The sequence below is a fragment of the Wyeomyia smithii genome, chromosome 3 (assembly GCF_029784165.1).
Source record: "Wyeomyia smithii strain HCP4-BCI-WySm-NY-G18 chromosome 3, ASM2978416v1, whole genome shotgun sequence".
NCBI classification, from domain to species: domain Eukaryota; kingdom Metazoa; phylum Arthropoda; class Insecta; order Diptera; family Culicidae; genus Wyeomyia; species Wyeomyia smithii.
The window spans coordinates 87,519,399-87,541,603 of NC_073696.1; the positions used below are offsets into that span (position 1 = coordinate 87,519,399).

General features: G+C 36.7%; 1 protein-coding gene across 2 annotated transcripts in view; it reads right to left on the minus strand.

Annotated features, from left to right (window-relative positions):
- The window catches only part of LOC129732403 (uncharacterized), a 596,785-nt gene that overhangs the window by 550,591 nt on the left and 23,989 nt on the right, over positions 1–22,205 (minus strand). For both annotated transcript variants that reach the window (XM_055693256.1, XM_055693257.1), the window contains exon 2: positions 1,157–2,106. The gene's annotated coding sequence lies outside the window, so the exon portion shown is untranslated. The remainder of the gene's footprint in view (positions 1–1,156; positions 2,107–22,205) is intronic.

The window sequence follows — 22,205 nt, forward strand, 5'->3', positions numbered from 1 at the left end:
ATAGTGTTTTTGTCGCACCTCAGATCGATGAAACAACTAACATATTTTTCAGATGCTGAGCAATTTATTTTACTTATCTTGCGTATGCCGATGAGCTATTTACAAGAGTTTCACTGGGATTCTGCTCTGTCAGATTAAGAGCTTTATTCGTCAGAGAAACTATTACTCTGCGCTCTCTTAATAGCAGATGGTGTGACGCACGTTGAATGTAAGCTCACAGTTGTTAAGAAGGGAGAAAATTGTTTTCTCTTCAAGATCAAGATATGCAAAACGAAACCTGCTTACAGATGGAATGGGCACGGTTCGATCGCATTTGATCGTCAGATGTACATTATTCGATCAACCTCATCTACCCAGTAGTGCACATTGAGATCCACATCTTGTGGTGTGTAATTTCGAATTAATTTTGAATCGACTTTGTTATTATTTCCACAAGTTTGGGGAACTTTAACAATCGATAAAAACATTTGTGTATAAAATCCGGGCTTTTAAAAACTGTGCTCTTTCGCTACACTTTTCCCAGTGTGCCACTCCATTAAAGTAAACGTTGTCATACGTTTAAAAAACATACAAAAAGGCAGGTAAATAAACATAACATTGTTATTGCCGCAGGTTCTACAAACAGAGTAAATAATACTTTTCTTGCTGACTATAGGATAAATAGATACACCGAGTTTAGATCTTGACTCAAATGGTCCCTCACGTAAACGTTACCGGTGTGCATTCTCTAGAATCGAAAAGCCAGAAAGTTTTTTTATCTGCACAGACAATGAAATAACAATCAACATTGACACTCCCAAGCATTGTGAGATTTTAAATTTCGTGCGCTTTCCTTTTACTTTGTTCTACATTAGATCGAATTCGGTGTCAGTGATGCGTGTCCAAGTAAAACCGGTAAATAATCGAAATTGATCATTGTTCTCTACTAAATTATAAAAAATATGCATTCAAGCTATACTTCAATGAAATTGATAAACATAAGCTGGAATGCCTCAGTTTTTCAGGAAAGCGTATTGTTTTAGTAAGATTATGTGTAGTTATCCATTCCTGTAATCGAATAACCTGTGCGTGTTTATAAATTGTATGTGCGTTAGATAACTTGAAGTAAATGAACACGCCTTTTTTGAAACAATAAATCATTCTTGAATCCACTTACCTTTGTAATAATCTGCTCCAGTCGAGCCACCGTTAAGGTATTAATATTAGTCACGGAAGTATAGTCACTACATTCGTTAAAAAAATAAACCACTAAGCCTTTGAGCTTACTTTTTCATTATTTCGACAAAAAAGCACTTCTTACTTGATTCTGGTTTTATCTGACCCTCGTGGATACTACCCCTTGCTCACTTTTTCCGCTTCAACAATAAAAAACCGCCCGCAGCGAAGAGAGACTTCTTGACTGACAATGCCGCCAACAGAAACACTAATGCCCACTCTCTTTTTACTCTACCACTCACCCGGCTCACGGATTTCCACAAAATGAAAGGCTAGCCAAAAGCGCCCCGCACTGTACACTTCTTTCATCCAGTTTGCCGGTAAAACAAAAAAAAAACAACGTTCAAACTTTTCACCTCAACCGTCCTGGCTGCCACGGAACCCAGCGATGACGGACATTCTGCGTGAATTTTCACCACAGCAGTGGTACATTGATTAACGATCTGCCGGATCAGTTTCTTCCCGGTTCGGCTAGCGCAGTTCGATTTTGGCTGGATTTGAATGGCTTTGTTGTTTTGAACGTCTTTTTTTTTGTGATGATGATGACACGAACCAAAGCTGGGGCGGACCCAGAACGGAATGATTAGTATTCGACTCTGTGCTGTTTCGTTTGCTTTTAGCTTTGGTGTCCCGCTGACTTATGCTCAATTAGAGGTCAAACCCGTTGCCGGAAAATTTCACCTAGCAATTTCGACGGTTCGTGATGATTGGATTTCGGTTGGATAGCCTGATCCTGCCAACTTTCAAAGCACACAAAGAGCTTCGGGATAGCATGCAGTATAAATTGTTTCCCTGCGGGTTGTTTTTGCCTCAGTGCTGAAGATTTTTTTCTACGCAAAATCTCTTTATCCTTACCAGCAGCGTGATTTAGCTTTATTTTAAAAATGTAATCTGCGAAAAGAGATGAAAATGGATCATCAATTACTAAACGATGAAATGGCAATTTGCATATGCTAAAAAGGATTATTATAATCAATGCATGAAGAGTCGAAACTGGCTTGCTTTAAACGAGGTATACCAAAACTTCATTTTTTTACAAAGTTTGTAATAATTCAACCATTTTACTAAATGCTACCTTTACAAATGGTTTTCAACCCCCTCGATTCTAACAGTTCTCGCTGCCACGCGCAGTTTTCCGGATGCCCTGCAGCGATAACATCGCCACGCTCTTTAGCATTAGCATGCACACCATCTGGTGCCTTGCCCCATGGCAAGTCTTATTAAAAAGTTTATTGAATATGTCCCAGATTAGATTTGCTACACCGCCCAAGTTGTTATTCTCTCGGTGCTTCCTTTCCATCTGACTAGGAAGTCCCGAAGCGTGCAGTATCCGGACCACTCGCGCTGGAATAACTCTCCGTAAAGTTGATAATAACACAAATGCTGCGCGTATTTTCCTTTTGCGGATCAGCGATAGCGCCCTCAGCTTCCTCCCCCGGGAGAGTTCGAGAAAGTACGTTTACCGAACTGGTCGCTGTCACTCAATAGAGGATCCCAATCCCAACAGCTCGCAACCAATTTGCCCCGGGATATCGCCGTCGACGACGACAACGACGACACAACAGCCGACCAAGTTCAATCCGGATGAGCAGCGGTGGGAACTGCAAAGTGTCTAGAGAATGAAATGATTTGGAACGAACTGACGGTGAAAGGCACTTATCGCTTTTGGAAGTACATTTATCACGAAGGTTCCAGGTGAACTGCTTTTTTTGGAAATAAATGCCCGAATTAATCTACCCGAAAAGGGAAAAGAAGCTTTGTTGTAAAATCCCTTGAGTTGTTGAATTGATATATCAAAAAGATCAACCATTTTAGCTGTTATCAGCTGGGAAGCGTCTGACATATTTGCTTCGATTGGCTCTATTGCATTGTCCTACAATTTTTGACTTGAAGTACCGCGTTGCATATTCTTAATAAACTTATTTTTAGATTTTTAGATTCTAAACTACAAACATGTTTTTTTATCCTTGTTGCTTTTAAAACTTGCATAAGCAAAAACTGCCTCCATATCTATCTTCACTTAACATATTAATCACATTACAAAAACACGTGCATAAGAACGATTGCTAGTGAAACAGTTTTATCTAGACATATAGAAAGTACGCAGCAGGTTTGACTTAGTTTCTTGCCCAGCAAGAAATTTGTTGCGGTGGGTAAAAGTCCTACAGTTCTTTTACACACACATAACCATGCTCTAGATTGCGGTGGCTATTCCAAGGGTTCAAACAATCTGTGAAGTTTGACCGGTAAGATTCGGGATTAAGTTGACACCTTGCGATTCGAACTAGGGAGAAAAAATCTGCAGAGGAAAATTCTTTTTCTTTTATTTTGAACAATGTTTGTGTAATTTATCATGAGTATTTTATTCAGTAGGTATAAAGGTTCGGTGAACTGTCGCAGTTAACCTAAAGAACCATACATGTTTTACCGAAACACTCTATCAAAGAAACTGAACATAGAAGTATATTTTTCAGCCAAAACTTTCACTGCAAACTATTAGTGAGAGCGGCAACAATAGCAAAAAAAATCGCCAGCAAATAAAGATAAATAATCGGAGCCATTTTTCCTGGAGCAAAAAGTTTCCGAAATCAATCATCGTAAGGCACCCCCAGCCCGACGCAAACACCACAAACCAGAGCAACACACTTCGGGTCGGACTCGTAAATATTTTAGCAGCCGAAATTTTTGAAAGCCCTAAAATATCAAATGAAAAACGATTTCCCGAGTCACCCAAGTGCAACAACGTTTGGGGAAAGTTTCACTCAGGGTATCTTCGGTTGGAAAAGCTGGTGGAATTTGTCGGAGGAGAAGGTAGCAAAGTTCAAAATTCAAACCAGCGGAGATTTTTTTACTGGTATTTGTCCTGAACCAATGGAGCAAGTTTCGTTAGCGTTGGACATAGTTATGCGATCGTTTCGTTTGGAATGTATGACCTCTGAGTCCTTAACTGGAACGAGCCGCTGATAATAAACAAATGGAGATTTCTGTTTAGGAATTCTTGAGTTTGAAATTTTCTCTGTAAGCGGCCTATCACGATCCACTGAAGATTTGTGCGATGTAGGGTTTATTCTCCCCGTAGACTGTGCTGAAATGATAAACCTTGTATCGCCCAACCCCTTGTTCTGCATGAATAAAATCTCGATGTGTACTCCATAGAGAGCAAACAACAGAAAGAAACAAATTGTTCAATGAAAACTAAACAATCTCAATACCGAAGGAAAACACAAGAGACGTTAAGAGACAGTGATGTTTTTATGATTTAGCACGTCTGGAGACATATCGAAAACGGAAAAGTCCTCCGAGTGATGGAACCAGGAGAAGTTGTTTGCTACCGTGAATTGTAAATCAACAGCGAAGGCAAATGAAGCAGGGCGAAACATTACTCGTCTGCTGTCAAGCATGGCACTTTTTGCTTCATCCCTCCGTCATTGGATGCCACACCGGAAGATTTGAGTAGGGCGGAAGCTGAAACTTGATATTTATACCGTTCTCTGCCAATGCCCTGGTGGCAGCACAGATGGGCTGAGGCAGCTTAGTTTGGTGAAAAGTGAATGGGAAACCGACGGACTTTTCCCTGCTCAACATTTGTCAGCGCTGCGGATGGTTGGTTTGACTTAGAGGGAAGATGCTAGTGTTAAAAGGCTAGCCTTCATGTGAACAGCTAGGAAAAACTTTACTAGCGTTTTGATGTTTGGAACTGATAAAAGGAGGCCAAGAGGTGAATGTGGTTTCATGTCAAAATTTCAAGTGTGAGAGAACTATCTAGTGGAAAATTTATCACATTGTAGAAGATTTTATGAATAGGCATCAAGATATTTTATAAGAATATAAGGCAATTTGAAGACATGCCACTTTACAATACAATACGATCAACTTGATTCAGGATAGTCCAGATTATACCGATCACATATGATTTTCATGTTACCGATATTAGATAAAACTGATAATATTGAGTTTTGTTTTGAGTGCTTTGTGATTCGTGGTGCGGTGAAACAGGAGTTTACGCTAAACGCAAACATGAGACTCAGGAATGATTTTAAATTGTAGCGAGCAAAATAGAACACAAAGAAAAGGAATAACTCACTCTTTGAACTTTAATCTAAAAGTGATAACTTACTCCTTGATTATAACTAATTCACTGAGTTATGATTTTATCACGAGATTAGTTATAATGTTATTTTTCAAATACTCTCAAGCAAGCTTCGGAAAATGACTGGGGCGCGACACTATACTGAGGACTGTTCTCTCTTTTTACTCTAACAGCCTCATAAATAAGCTACTCATGAGATGTTACATAGTACTTAAGAGCAGGCTCCTGAAAAAGACTGTCTTTCCGTGACAGCAAATTTTAAACTAATCGGCTCTTATTGTATTGCACAGCTCTCCCTGCGTATGAGGACGTTCGGTACATAGCCCGAAAACCACTGACGACAGCAGAAACTAAAGTCCTAATTCTTGTAAGATAAAAATGACTTATTGTCAATAAAGCGTTAGCGAAAATGCTATTTACAGTTTACTTTGACGTTGCAACACTCACACATTGACAGTTTATATTCATTGCAACCTGTTTCTGTTTGATGATTAGTCAATATTGCATTATGTTAACCATTTCTAGAATTATTAATTATATAAAGGATCAGGCATTTTTTCTTTCTCAATGGTTTTGAGGCACGATGTGAATAATTCGTATGAGCAAAAGTTTTTGTTTTGTTCATCTATAATTTATTTGACACGGCACAAATACAATTTAATGTTTAACGGCGCCAATTATATCTGGTAGCTTACTTTCTAAAGTATCTTAATATCTAAAAGCAAATTTTTTGTCCTCGCTGCCGACCACGAGCTGAAACTAAATGTAACTTAAAGCTATAATATTTTGCATTAAAAGCACTGGTTTACTGTATGATGGTTTTCATTGCCATAGGTAAGCACATGTTCCGCTGCTGGGCCAAGATATTACGGACTGGCATATTGGGTTGTCTCCCTCGGGCCTTGAGAGTATCGTGCGGGTCTGATTGCTGTTTCCGGATCCGGGGTCTTAACGTGTTCTTGACGTTAGACTGGATGCAGGCGGAAGGGGGTAGGACTAAACTGGGGCGTGGATGGATTTCAGGAAAACGTATATAAGGGACATGTAGGATAGGTCACGGCTCGCCAAGACATCACGAACAGGAACAGCCGACTGCCTACCTTCGGCCTGCAGGGAAGCTATTAATTTAGACCTGGCGTCACGGTGTACAGGGCATGACCAAACAACGTGCTCTATGTCGTGATAACCTTCACCATAGGCACAGATACCACTTTCCCCGAGCCCAACACGACGGAGATGCGCGTCAAATCTATAGTGATTGGACATAAGCCGGGACATCACGCAAATGAAATCCCGACCTACATCCAACCCCTTGAACCACGGGTTCGTCGACACCTTGGGGATTATGAAATGTAACCACCTTCCCAGTTCCCCTCTGGTCCAAGCATTTTGCCAACTGATGATCGTATTCTGACGTACAAATGAGAAAAATTCATTAAAGGCAATTGGTCTTTCATAAATTCCACCGTTTGTTGCGCCCACCTTAGCCAAAGAGTCCGCTTTCTCATTGCCCGGTATCGAGCAGTGAGAAGGGACCCACGCTAAGGTAATCTGATACGATTTTTCGGATAAAGCACTCAGATGTTCCCGTATTTTCCCCAGGAAATACGGAGAGTGCTTAACATCTTTCATCGATCGGAGAGCCTCAATGGAACTGAGACTGTCCGTAAAGATGAAATAATGGTCCGTGGGGAGCAAAAGTTTAGTAAGCAGTGGTTTGTTTGATTTTTGTAACTCTGGAGAGATCAATCACCGGTCGACAAAAGTGAAAAAATGCTTCACTAAAACTCAAAATGGTTGCCCTATTATAGCTTTTTACCCGATTCCTATGAATCTTGATGCCTCTAACCAGTGCAGAAATGCGTCAACTGACGTCAAAGTGTTACATTGCTCGCCGGGTATAACGTTCACGGTGCTCCCACAGACCGTTATTATAAAATAAAATGCACCAAAGAATCTGAGTACACCATTCGATTCGTTATGACGTCCAGAATCTCTGGTGAAAATTTCAAAATCATCGTACGGTATATTTTTGAGTAATGCCCTTTTGAAGGTCGTAAAGTACAAAAAAGTTATATAAAAACGACGAAATACTTATTGTAAAGCACGTATTTATCCACCATTCTATGAAATAACTTCCAAAATAGTTTCTACACATTCCAAGGGCTATATTTCAAGACATTAACAATTGTTGAGAAGATTTATTTGAAAATCCCACAGTGCACAGTGGTCTAAACTCGAAAAATCGTGATCATCTAGATTTGACTGTGAAAAATTGATTTTAGGAACTCAATGTCTTCAGCAAAATTGTTTCATAGAACAAGGCCTTACTTTTGGCGTTTTTAGTTTTTCGATCAATCCACCTAACAGTTAGATAAAAAAAAATTTTTTCTAATTTTCAATATACCAGATAGCTTCCTTCAGAAAAGTTGTGGAAAATTTCGGAAGATAAACAATTGCTGAATACTGCGATGTTCTATCTGTACGTTGGGCACGACAAAATAGAGTTTTTTGTGGAACACCTCTCCTCAAAATTAGTTTTTTGAGATTCTGGACGTCATAGCGAATCGAATGGTGTACTCAGATTCTTTGGTGCATTTTATTTTATAATAACGGTTTGTGGGAGCACCGTGCGTTATGTTCACGTGAAAACTCATTTGAGTCTTTGAAAAAATGTTGGTGAATAAAGGCACAAAAATTCACAGGAATAGGTAAAAACCTATAATCTTAAATTTTTTTCCAGTTAGAGCTCTGGGGCCACATCAGTGTTGACCTCTGTAATCATGCATAGAATCAAAGAATGACTTTTCAACAATCGGAAATGAAAGATTTTGTTTATAAATTAGAGATGAGTGGTCATTACGATGTTAACAGATCAATATATAGCAAATACCAGAAGTTCAGTGTTGATATTGATTTATTTATTAAGGACTAACCAGCACTGATTTGCACTATAAAATGAACTTGAAGCGAGGAGTCAAATTTACGCAGAAATCGCCCCTTTAAAAGCCAATTGACCTAGCTTCTTAATTTCTTCTTGTAAGTTAGCAGCAGCTTTACAGTGTTAACGGTGGATCAAAACGCTTTTACCTTTCGTGTCCGTCGTTCCAGACTTTGGACTTGGCCTTCCTCAGGGATCATAAAGTTGTACCGTTTTTCGTTCTGTCTCCTCCAAGATACCACATCAAAAAGCGCGATGGGTTGCTGGATACTTGATTCGTTTTATCGCGAACATAAAGAACAAACGGTCAATTTTTTCCCGTACATTCCATTAGCACTCTAAGGAGCATAATCATAGACAAACAGTGGAAGAGATGATTCATACTAGGTGTACATTGCCCATACGTATACACAATTTCGAAAGGATCGAGAATTTTAACTCGATTAACCGTTAATTTTCATTGTTCAGAAATTTCATTGAGGTAATATTGTTCGGAAACCTGAATTACTATTTGAATTAAAAAAATCAGGGAAATCACCAATCCCGAGAAATTCCATCCCGGGACATCCCGAAAAGGAAGCTCTAATATATAGAAGTACATCTAAAACAACCGAAAAGATCGAGAGCGTCACTTAAATTCAGTCAGTTTCCAATAGATTTTCTTCATTCTTACATCATTTATTTGGAAAATTAGCTACGCCGAAAACTGTTATTTTATGATTGCAGAGGTGCTGCAATACGAAGCACGAAAACTATGTCATAGTTCGCTATGACACCTATGACTCAAAAGTTTGCAGAAAGTACAAACAAGTGTAAATCCTAAACAAAAATCATCAACGACCCCACATTAAAAAATACAAGGAATACTGTTCCCAGAGACGTTGAGTTTGGGAAAAAATGATAGATAATTTTTCGATATGTTTGTTTTTAATAACCGTATACCTACTTTGGGGAAATTCGATAAATCTTACGTTAGAGGATTGTTTTCAACCTTTATATATTTTGTTAGATTACCCATGGAAAAACAGAAAAAAATCGGAAACTTTTTTAATTCGAATAGAGTTCTTCGTTAAACTTCACAGATTCTTCATTTTCTATTGCGGAACATTTTCATAATTATTATCAACTGGAAAATTGTTGTATGTTTGAAATAGCGTTCAACGCAACAAAATCACTGATTGGCTTGAGAAATTTCTTGATTTTAGTAAATTGAACATATTGGCTGGTGATTTCAATATTAACTGGCGAGATGATGCAAATTCAAAGCATTTGAAGCGCTTAGTTGGATCTTTCAATTTAAAACAAAGTGTTGACGAATATACGCGCATTTCCCAGCAAGGTAGAACTTTGATTGATCATGTTTATTCCAATTTTGATTCAATTCGTTCAGTTACGAATTCCAATATGAAAATAACCGATCATGAGACATCAATGATTAATGTATTAGATATAATGAATGATAACAATGATTTAATAAAATTGAAATGCTGCGCCTTAAACGCAAGAGGGATAAATTGTACAAAAAGTTTTGTAGGTCTAACAGGCAGGATCATTGGAAGGAGTACACGATCGCGCGTAATAAGTATTCACAAACGTTAAAAAAGACGCGTTGTGAATATATACAGAGGAAGATTATTCAGCATCAATACAACAGCAAAGAGTTATGGAAAATTTTGAAATCTTTATTAAAACCTAGTAATAATAAACCGCGGTCCATAACTTTTGATGGCACATTAGAACAAACAGAACAAGTAATTGCTAGTGAGTTCAATGATTATTCCATCAATAGTGTTTCAATGTTATTGGTCACACTCTGCTGAACCTTATTAATGAATCATTGCTAACTGGGCACGTGCATAAAGTGTGAAAAGAATCGTTGGTTGTTCCGATTCAAAAGGTTGCTGGAACGATTAAAGCCGAAGAGTTTCATCTCATCAACATGTTACACACGTTAGAAAAAATATTAGAACTTGTTGATAAAGGTCAGCTGTTAGAATATTTAAATAGTAACTCGTTATAAATTCCGGAACAATCTGGCTACCGGGAAGACCATTCGTGTGAAACCGCGTTGAACTCAGCACTAGCAAAATGGAAAGACAACTTAGAGAATAGAGACACAATATTTGCTGTTTTTTTTTTTGGATCTAAAACGCGCTTTTGAGACAATTTCTAGGCCCTTATTGTTGAACACAATCAAGCGCTTTGGAATTTCGAGTACTGCATTCAGATGGTTTGACAGCTATTTGTCTGACAGAACTCAACGGACTGTTTTTAATGATTCGGTATCTAGTCTCGTGGAGAATGGTCTTGGAGTTCCACAGGGAAGTTTATTAGGGCCCCTTTTGTTCATTATGTATATAAATGACATGCGACGAGTTTTACGTTTTTGTGATATCAATCTTTTTGCCGACGACACCATATTATTCATTGCAGCTAAGAATGTAGAAGAAGCCGTTTTACACTTGAACGAAGATTTACGTTCTCTAAACAGATGGTTGAAGTATAAGCAATTGAAATTAAATATAGATAAAACTAATTAATGATTTTCTCGCGCACCGTTGTAAATGACGATGTCTCTGTTTTGATTGATGATGAGGCAATTGGTCGCGTTCGGAAGATTAAATATCTTGGCGTGATAATGATGACAACCTAAAGTTCAACGCTCACATTGACAATGTCATCAAGAAAATTGCCATGAGTGCGTCTTGAACTGTCCTACAGATCAGACGTTTTTTCGGTTGCTTGTGGACTGGTCTTTGACTGCCTATAGCTTCAAAGTTTGTGTTTTGTCAGTGTGTCTTTTAAAGACTACCTGAAAGTTATTTCCCATCAGTCTTTCTCAAGACTACCTACTTTTGAATTTAACATTTGTTTTAACTTTTTTCGTATCACCTGAAATGGCTGGACGGAAAAAGAAACCTCGCATCGCTGCGGGGAGGAAAAGAGAGGCATCTCTTTCTGACACATCGAGTGTCTGTAGTGACAATCCTTTTGATATTTTGCCTGAGCAAGAAGCTGGTGAAATGGAAGTTACCAATAATGAAACTATACAAAATATAAAATCTTTAAAAAAGGAGAAAGTTCCACCTATTGTGGTAACTATTTCTTCTGAATTTAATATATTCAAAAAGGAACTTTCAACGTTTGTTTCTGACGTTAAAGTTACCTATCAAATTGGCCGTAGAGGTGAATGCCGCTTATTAGCCGACTCAGTAAAGGGTCGTGATCGTCTTGTTCAGTATTTAACTGACAAGATGTACAAATTTTTTACATATGACACCAAGAACGCCAAGCCGTTCAAGGTTGTCTTGAAAGGTCTCACCAACGATCAAACCGTTGATGAGATCAAACTTACTTTAACAGAATTACTTGGCATAGCCCCTACCCAAGTAATTCTAATGAAACAAAAATCACGAGGCGAAAACAGTCAGAGAACTGGAATTTCCCTTGTTAATTATTTAATTAATTTTAACCGCAATGAGGTTAACAACTTAAAATTTTTTGAAAAAGCACATGCTTTGTATAATGTGCGTGTAAAGTGGGAAATTTATAGGAAGTATGGCGGAGGTGAAAAGCATATTACCCAATGCCGTACTTGCCAACGTTATGGCCATGGTTCCAAATTCTGTAACATGGACCAAAAATGTCTTAATTGTGGAGACTCTTCTCACAAAAAGGACACATGTCCTGTGAAAGAGAGTAAAAATTTTCGCTGTGCGAATTGTAACGGCAACCATATGTCAAATTTTTATCAATGCCCAGTCCGTTTAGCAATTGTTAAGGCAAGGCAAGGTAAACAAAATTCATTTTCTCAATTAAAACCAATTCAAAACAAAATTCTCCAAGCGTACCAGTGACGCATAGTTTACCTACTCATTTGCATACCCGTTTAACTTATGCACAGGTTACAGGTAGTTCGAGCATTATACCGCCTAGTGTTGGTAGTTCGAAAATGACCGTTAATATGGGTAAGCAAAACACGCTAGAAAATAATTGTACACCTATTACTCCAGCTAATATTGCTGCCGAAAATATTTTTTCTAATGTCAACTGCCTGGGGCCTATTACGGCAGGTAAACTTTCTTTTTTGCAACAGGCGATGTTCGATCTTATGAACGCCATGTTGCAGGCAAAATCAATGTTTGAAGCCATTCAAATAGGCACAAATTTTACTATTAAAATTGTTTCTAATTTAAAATTTAGCAATGATTTTAAATAAAACAATTAAAATATTAAATTGGAATGCTCGCTCATTGAAGGCCAATGAGAATGAGCTTTTTAATTTTTTAACAGTAAATAATGTGCATATTGCAATTATTACTGAAACATTTTTGAAACCTAACATAAAATTAAAATATGATCCCAATTACGTGGTTCATAGATATGATAGGATTCAGGGTTCCGGCGGTTGAGTTGCAATTGTTATTCATCGCCGAATCAAACATCGTGCTCTTCCTTATCTTGAGACTAAAGTCATTGAAACTTTGGGAATTGAAGTTCAAACTGAACTTGGGATTTTATTTATTGCCGCAGCATATTTACCATTTCAATGCACACGCGAGCTCAAAAATTATTCTAAAGGTGATTTACAAAAACTCACCAGAAATCGTTCGAAATTTTTCATAATCGGCGATTTTAACGCTAAACATCGTTCATGGAATAATTTTCAAAGTAATTCCAATGGCAAAATTTTATTCAATGATTGTTCTTCAGGATACTATTCTATTTTGTCTCCGAATAGTCCTACATGCTTTTCTTCTGTAAGAAACCCTTCAACAATTGATTTGGTGCTGACAGATCAAAGTCATGTATGTAGTGATTTGATCACACATGCTGCCTTTGATTCTGACCATCTTCCAATAACTTTTTCTTTATCACATGAATCAGTTTTAAACCCTATGAGCTCTGTTTTTAATTATAACAAAGCTAATTGGGAAAGATACAAAAATTATATTGAGAGAAATTTCAATAATGAGCTTGATTTGCAAAACGAAGTGAATATTGATTCCGCTTTGGAAGCATTAAAATGTGCAATTGTTGATGCCAGGAATTATTCTGTTCCAAAGGCTCAAGTGAAATTTGATTCACCAATAATTGACGAAAATCTTCAACTTCTAATTCGTTTGAAAAATGTCCGCAGACGTCAATATCAACGTTCTCGTGACCCTGTTTTTAAAACTATTTATAAAGATTTACAGAAAGAGATTAAACATAGATTCACTCTTCTGAGAAATCAAAATTTTGAGACTAAAGTTGAAAAATTGAAACCATATTCAAAACCATTTTGCCTATTCCAGTTTTAAAAGATGGTGAACGTTTTCTTGTATGCAATGAACAAAAGGCTCAAAGACTTGCTCAGCAGTTTGAGAGTGTTCATAACTCAAATTTGAATTTTGTGAGTCCAATTGAAAATAAAGTCACACGTCAATTTGATTTAATTTCTTCCCAGAATTTTTTACCTGCAGAAATAATTGAAACTAACTTGAATGAGATTAAATCAATTATTAAAAATTTCAAAAATATGAAAGCACCTGGTGACGATGGAATCTTTAATATACTAATCAAACATCTCCCTGAGAGCACAATGGATTTTTTAGTGAAAATTTTCAATTGCTGCTTCAAAATTGCATATTTTCCCAAATTATGGAAAAATGCAAAAATTACTCCCATTTTAAAACCGGATAAGAACCCAGCTGAAGTTTCAAGTTATCGACCAATCAGTTTGCTTTCTTCAATAAGTAAACTGTTTGAGAGAGTTATTCTTAACAGAATGATGTCACACATCAACGAAAATTCAATTTTTGCAAATGAACAGTTTGGATTTCGCCATGGGCATTCCACAACTCATCAATTGCTCAGAGTTACTAATATGATACGAGCTAACAAATCTGAAGGTTATTCCACTGGAGCTGCTCTTTTAGACATAGAAAAAGCATTCGACAGTGTTTGGCATAAAGGTTTGATTGCGAAATTGCAAACTTTTAATTTTCCAATTTTCCTAATCAAAATTTTAAAAAATTATCTTACTGATCGAACTCTGCAGGTTGTCTATCAGAATTCAAAATCTGATAGATTTCCTGTCAGAGCAGGTGTGCCTCAAGGTTCAGTCTTGGGTCCAGTCCTGTACAACATATTCACTTCAGATCTTCCTGATTTGCCTCCAGGATGCACAAAGTCATTGTTCTGCGATGACACAAGCATTTCCGTAAAAGGAAAAAGTCTTCGTGTCATATGCAGTCGATTGCAGAAAAGTTTAGATATTTTTTCTTCCTACTTGCAAAAGTGGAAAATCTCTCCCAATGCTTCTAAAACTCAAATGATAATTTTTCCGCATAAGCCTAGGGCTTCTTTCCTCAAGCCAAACAATAATCACGTTGTCAAGATGAATGGGGTTATTTTAAGTTGGTCCGACAAGGTTAAGTACTTGGGACTAATTTATGATAAAAAACTTATTTTCAAAGAGCACATTGAGAGTATACAAGCCAAGTGCATCAAATATACGAGATGTTTATATCCTCTCATTAACAGGAATTCTAAACTTTGTTTAAAGAACAAACTTTTGATTTACAAACAAATTTTTAGACCAGCAATGCTTTATGCTGTACCGATCTGGTCAAGTTGCTGTTCAACAAGGAAGAAAACGCTCCAAAGGATTCAGAATCAAATTCTGAAAATGATTTTGAAGCGTCCTCCTTGGTTTGGTACACTCGAATTACATAGACTTACTGGTGTTGAACCATTAGAAGCTATGTCAAATAAAATTATTAACAATTTTCGACAAAAATCGTTGCAATCCTCAATTGCTACGATAAGCTCTCTTTATAGCCAATAAGTGTGCAATTAAGTTAGTTGTAAGTTAACTTTCCCTTTTCTGACAAGTAGGTTTAAATCCCTACGAATGATAAGTCCTAATTGCGAAAGCAAACAAATCCTAACAATTAAAATTACAAATTTCTAACAGTGTTGAGAAGTCACCATTTGTGATTGGACACACATACTCATTATTTACTAATATTTATCATAAATACTTAAGCTACTAACAAATCCCCCCTTAAAAAAAAAAAAAAAAGAAAATTGCCAAAAAGTATGTAATTCCATGCCGTTTGAAAAACGAATTAACGATTAGTAGTAAAATACAGCTATACAAGTCAATCATCTCTCCACATTTGGATTTTTGCCCTACCTTTTTGTTTTTGGCCAATAACACACAATTATTGAGGTTACAGCGTTTGCAGAATAGAATAATGCATTTGATTTTAAATTGTGATAGATAAACTTCCTGTGCTTTTATGTTGGACGTTGGGTTATCCGTGAAGCAACGAATTGTTTATTTGTCTATGGTGTTCATTTTTAAAATAATTATGGTTTGCTACCTCAATATTTGTGTGATCGAATTGAAAAAAGGAAGAGATTTTCATAGATATAACACTAGAAACGCGGATGAAATAAGAACAGCTTTCTTCTAACAAGAGCTTCACAAAATTCATTGTTTTATAAAGGTATAATTTTTTTTAATTCGATGCCAAGACATGTTAAACGTGCACCAACGCTTGCGGAGTTCAAGAGACAATGTATTTCACACGTGAAAGTTTCTGTTGTACAGAACGAAAATTAAAACTTGTATAAAATGACGAGAGTTTATCTGACGAAGTTTAAACAACGGATTTATTTTGGATGAACTATTTATTTTTGGAACCTATCCATTTATTTATTGTTTTATTGAAGCATGTAACTGACGAAGTTTTTACAAACGGATCTGATTGTGTTGTAAAATTTTATTCATATTTTATATTAGATCTTTTTCAATATGTAATGTAATAACAAAAACGTGTTCGTCACGGTGGTGATCATGGATTTTTTCCTTTATGTTGTTGTAGCTTTAAAAAATAATAGAAAGTGACTACATAAGTTTGAGCCCCGCGCGCGGAATTCGGATTTAAATGGATTCTTTAACAATGCTTAGAGAAAAATCATGAAGTAGTTGTGGTTAGTCTGGCTGAAGGTCATGAAAACCCTGTGCTAGTTTTGTGTGCTCTATAGCTCTTCACATTTTTACCAATGTGAATCAAGTAAACAGTTTTTGAAGAAGTTTATATCTGGCGGTAAAATCAGTTCGTTTTTTTTTGTATAACTGATTTAAATGTGACTACATTAATTATCTATAGATAAATCGTCCAGCTCAAACCTTTGTAGGGGTATGTGGCGAGACCATCATCATCATCATCATCATCCTGTACTATGTAAAGTCATTTCCGTGAAAGTCGCGCTTGAATATGACAGGTCGAAAGCGACCATTCTGGAAGTTCGCAAATATTCGCAAAGTGTTATTTTCGATGCCTTAACGTTCAAGCAAATAAGTAACGAGAATTCATCGAGAATTTTTGCAAATAGCTTATAATCGATGTTGAAAAACAAAACTATCTACAAAATACCTCTGTTTCAGCGCAATATGTAATTTGCGCAAAATTTTCAGTGAATTCCCGCATATTGATCTCTAGAAAAATCTCAGTATTCTAAAAAAAACTAAAATCTCTACCTAAAAATTAATGAAAACCCCCTTTTTTATAAATTTCTTCAACCTTTTCAGACTGCTCATACGTTTGCATAAAAATAAAAAATAAAGATATATTTATAAACTTATGTTATGATAACTGAAACGATACTCTCGAAGCAAACTGGCTCCGTGCAAATCATTGATGGTGACTTTGATATTTTTGATTTTATTCGATAAAAAAAACTAAGGTCTAAATATTAAATGTCGAATATTGTATCAAATTTCCACAAATCGAAATTACTTACACTTATTTACACATTGCGATTCAAATACAAATACACGCTCAGGAGATGGGAGGTACACGTAAAAGTTCAAGCTTACATCATCCGATGTGTCCTCTCAAAACGCACATTTAATGCTTTGGCTTTGCACAACAAATGTGTCAAAAGGATAACGCAACAGTTGCGTAATGAATACATTAACAGAGATCGAAATCAGAATATGTAGAATATACACAAAATCGTGGTGTTTCGGTAGACTTCGATTTTGGGCTAATGGTCAGTTTTGGGGCGCTCAAAAAACCGCTGGGAACTTTCACGAGTCGGGGCGTATCAAAGGCTCGTGCATCCCTAATCACCGTCAGCAACCGAAAACGGCCGAAAGCGAGCCTTGTTGCAATAGAATTTACTCACGCTGGTGCCAGTAACGTGGAACCGAATGTATATGAATAAAACCAGAGTCGCTGTTAAATGCAAAATGTTTTTATTGTTATTGATTCGATGGTGTTTTTTAATTACCGGATTCATGATAGTGAATCGATCAGTTCATTTTTGCATTAACTTAGTAGATGTGGTTACACACAGTTCAACTTTTGCGTGTACTTAACGAAGTTTTACACTGTGTGAGGCCACCATGCAAAATTGCGTGACGCAGGGGTTAGGGGGTATTGAGAATTGCCAAATACCGCATTACTTAATATACAAGCGTTTCCTTATCGGCTATGATTTGCGGTATTTTTATAATCAGGAAAAAATCCAGCATACACAATCGACGCGGTAAAATTTCCCTCAGCGGCGCCCTAAAAATTTCCTCAGCGGCGGCGTGCGTAAAAGTGTCGGCGGCGGCGGCGCGGCGTGGCGGCGCACAGGACTAGTCGTAAGCTGTTATTCAACCGCATGAATTGAAAACTTCCTAAGTTGTCGATCAACAAAATATTTCAGAATTATAACATATCTTGATATTTTGGTACGAACTGCAAAAATATTTATGCTTTTATGCCTGTTTAGACATAAAAATATATTTTGATGCATAAGCTGAAAGTAATTTTAAAACCTAAATTAATCCACCTAGCGGTCAGACTCAGCCTTTCTCACTCAAACTTATTATTTGTAAAAATAAATTTACATGAATGCTTAAATTCAATTAAGGTATATTCACTCTTTGGATTCTAAAATATTTATGTTGCAATTGAGGTATAAAATTTAAAATTTGACGTAATGTTAGTGCTTAAGAAATAGCGAAATAAAATAAATGACTCTTAATTTCGAACAATTTAATCACGATCGATACCAGGAACGTTCAAATAGTACGATACCACATTTAAATCATGTTGAGGCCATATAAAGCAAATATAGTTTTAAATAGTCTTTGAATTTCTTTTCTTTCCAAAACTTTTGAACCACATATCAAATTGTTATGAAGTTTGTTATTTGTAAGTTTGAGAGATGACTCGTTTGTATGACACTAGTTATGTTCAAATAAATCGTGTAATCTTTGTGATATTAGACTTTCGTTGTTTTAACAATTTAATACATAACGGTTGCTTGAGTTTGATTATAATCAAATGAAAAGGGAAGGTAGCCTAACATTGAAACCACGAGTTCAATCATAATTCATCAGTTAACCATTAACTAGCCCATTCATCTGATATCAATATTGTTCAAATCGGTTGTGTAGTTTCTAAGATAATGAAGTTTCGTAATTTTCACATTTCGTTACATTACAGACGAAGTTACAGTACGATTACAGCAAAATTCAATAGGGTGTTATGAGGCAGTTAGACCTTTCAGTTGACACTAATTTTGTGGAAATCGGTTCAACCATCTCAGAGAAAAGTGAGTGAGTTTATGTAGTCTTCGGAATATGTTTCTTTTCATAGCTGGATTTCACATTTTTAAAAATAACAGGCAAAGTAATAGTCCGTTTGCAAAAAAAAATCAATAGGGTCTTGTGGGGTATCAGAACTTTCCATATGACACTGATTTTATGAAAATCGGTTCAGCCATCTCTGAGAAACATTAGTGAGATTAAATTGTCTCCAGAACACGTTTCTTTCCATAACTTCTGAATCACAAGTTCAATCTTTATGAAATTCAAAAGTTAAAGGTTTTTTAGGTAGCCCGATCATTTGAAAGTAATTCTGTTCAAATCGGTTGTGTGGTTTCTGAGATATTGATGTTTCGTGATTTTTACATTTTGATACATAACCTTCAAACTGAAAATCCGATTACAATGAAATTCAATAGCAACCTATGACACAACTAGACCTTTCATTTGCAATTATTTTAATGAAAATCGGTCCAGCCATCTCTGAGAAAAGTGAGTGAGAAAAAAAAGTAGCACATACACACACACACACACACACACACACACACACACACACACACACACACACAGACACACACACACACACACACACACACACACACACACACACACACACACACACACACACACACACACACACACTTACATACATGTAGAAAATGCTCAGTTCGTCGAACTGAGTCGAGTGGTATATGACATTCGGCCATTGGGACCACTTTTGTACCTTAGGTTTTTCCAGTGATTGCTATACCTTTCTAGGAGAAAGGCAAAAACATGACTGAAAATAAATCTTGGTTCAGAACACGAGTTGATACAAAAACAGTTTGTAACAAAATATCAAGATATGTCAGTATTAGGGTTTGCAATCCCGGGAACGATTTCCCGGGAATTGCCTTTTCCCGGGATTCCCGGATCCCGAGAATAGGAAGATTGATTCCCGGGATTCCCGAGCTCCTCGGAAAATTTTCCATACAATATTGCCATAAAACTAACATCGTATCAAAACACGAAGCTTACGACGTAGAAGTGTAGAGCAGCTTCATGGTGTATATTATACGAAGCAAATATTTGCTTGAAACGACGATCAATATTTGCTTGCCGTGTAATATCAAATTATTTGCTTAATTTATTTTAAAAAAATATATGCTGTCTTATTCAGTAAACGATAAATTAAGAAATATTTTCTTCGTCTCATGCCTTTTTATGCTTGTGAGCTAGTGAGTAGTTGCTTGATTTGTTTTTGTTTATTGACAAAAAATTTTGAAACCTGTAAATTGATAAAAAAAAAATTGAAACCCGTAAATCAATGCGACCAGAAATAAATAAATTAATAAAACTCAGTCAGTGTAACTTGGGTCGTGGCCGCGATTTCACATTAATTACGAAGGCATTCAAATGCTCTAAAATCTGGCTGCCAAACACTCAGCTTTATCTTCAAAAAAAACTAAAAGTGTTGGACTTTTCAGTTTCTAATGAAATGTAGCAAGAGCTGGAATCGGTGATTTAGAAGTATTTTAGAAATCAGACACCAGCGGTGATTCAGCGATCTTAAGCAAAGTTTTTCAGAAGGGAACTACATTATTTGGGCCTAACGAAAAATTGTAAGCGGAACTAAGGCGATTGATAGACGATTGTTCAAGAATTTCTGGAGTGAACTTGATTAAATTTTGTTCTTCAATTGATAATTCAATTGTAAACGATTGTTTGAAACTTTTTATTAATAAACTTTGTTTGAAATCTCATTTTTGCTAAGGATTTTTTCCTTTCCCGGCTCCCGGGAATTCCCGGGAAATGAGATTTTTCATTCCCGTTTCCCGGGGAATCTATTCTCGGGAATATTGCAAACCCTAGTCAGTATCCTGATATATTTGGATGATCGAGTTTGCAATTAGATTTTATGAATTCAAACTTGAGGTTTATACTGAAATATTGTAGCATTGTGGAGTCTCCTAGTACAGTAATACCTGAATGTGTGATTGGTCATTCTTTTAAAGTGGTTCAAGTCACACGTCCCATTAATTTTATTTAAATTGATCCAATCAAAAAGATCTGACGGCCCATTTTAAAACGATTCAAGCAATTGTTACATCATTTACAACCTAATTATCAGACCAATATTTCTACCCGCATCACAAAGAGCATCAAACCAACATGTAAACTCGACCATATATCCGTTTTGGTTATACGACAGATATGAAAGAATAAGTATGATCAGAAAAAATCATGCACATATTATAATAAGTCTGTCTCTCACAGAAAAAAACGTACATAGAGTAAGTCACAGTCTGGAGACAAAATTAATGTGCTCGTTAAAGCGAACATACATTATCCCTGGCAAAGTCAGAGACCTATAAACAAGAAAACGCAAGCCCGTCATCCGAAGCTAATGTATTATTTCCAAAACTGTTATTTGTCAACATATGTTTTTGCACAATATATTTAGAATCGTTTCTGGCGCACAGTTGAATTTTTATGATCGCAGATATTAGCTTCAAGGACGCATTATCTCAAACAAACACTTTTTGCAAAGTTGATATGAAATGGTTGTACATTAAAAAAAAACTAAAAACACTACGATGGCCACCGGAAAATGGCTTCGAAATCCATAGTTGAAGATTATTTTCTAACTTGAAAGATTAGGGTTCGGGGAGAAAAAAACTCTCTCTCTCTCTCCACTTGACAGCCCGCCGAGAGAATATCGTGCTGATTCCGTCGAAAGTGACAATTTGCTTCGTCAAGCAGATACTTTTTCGAAGCATTGTTGTCAAGAGGGGATGTCCTTTCAGCTGTATGTTATTTGATGCTATTCAGATAAAAAAAAAAACTCCATAAGACGCAAACCGGAATGGTGCAGTTTGACACCGAACAACGTAATTTATTTTCCGTTTTCCAGCCATCCGGTTGGTTATATCTGGGACAAATTCATTCGTCAAACAATTCTGTTCTACACATTATTACATTTTCCAGAAACGCCTGAACAGTGTAGCGGACTGAAGGGAAAAAGTTCATTCAAGAAGCGAAAGGGCGGATAAACTTTTCCCTCCGGAATAACTCTCTTTTTGTTCGCGTTTGTTCGATGATTTATTTTCCCATATGTCTTTTCCAGTGTCGTCGCAGTCTTCGCTGGGGCTCCTGGAGTTTTCTGCTGGCTAGATAATCATAAAACCACACACTACATATATGCACAGCGGGCCTCCTCTTTTTTATCGACGCTGTGGAAGGGAGAAAGGGAGATAAAAAGCGAAGCGTGTGTCGTTTATGAACACATTAAAATCAGCTTTTCTCACACCGACCGAGGCAAGGGCCGGTCAGTATGTGTACAAAGCAACCAGCTAAGCCGGTGCGAATGTTAAACCGAA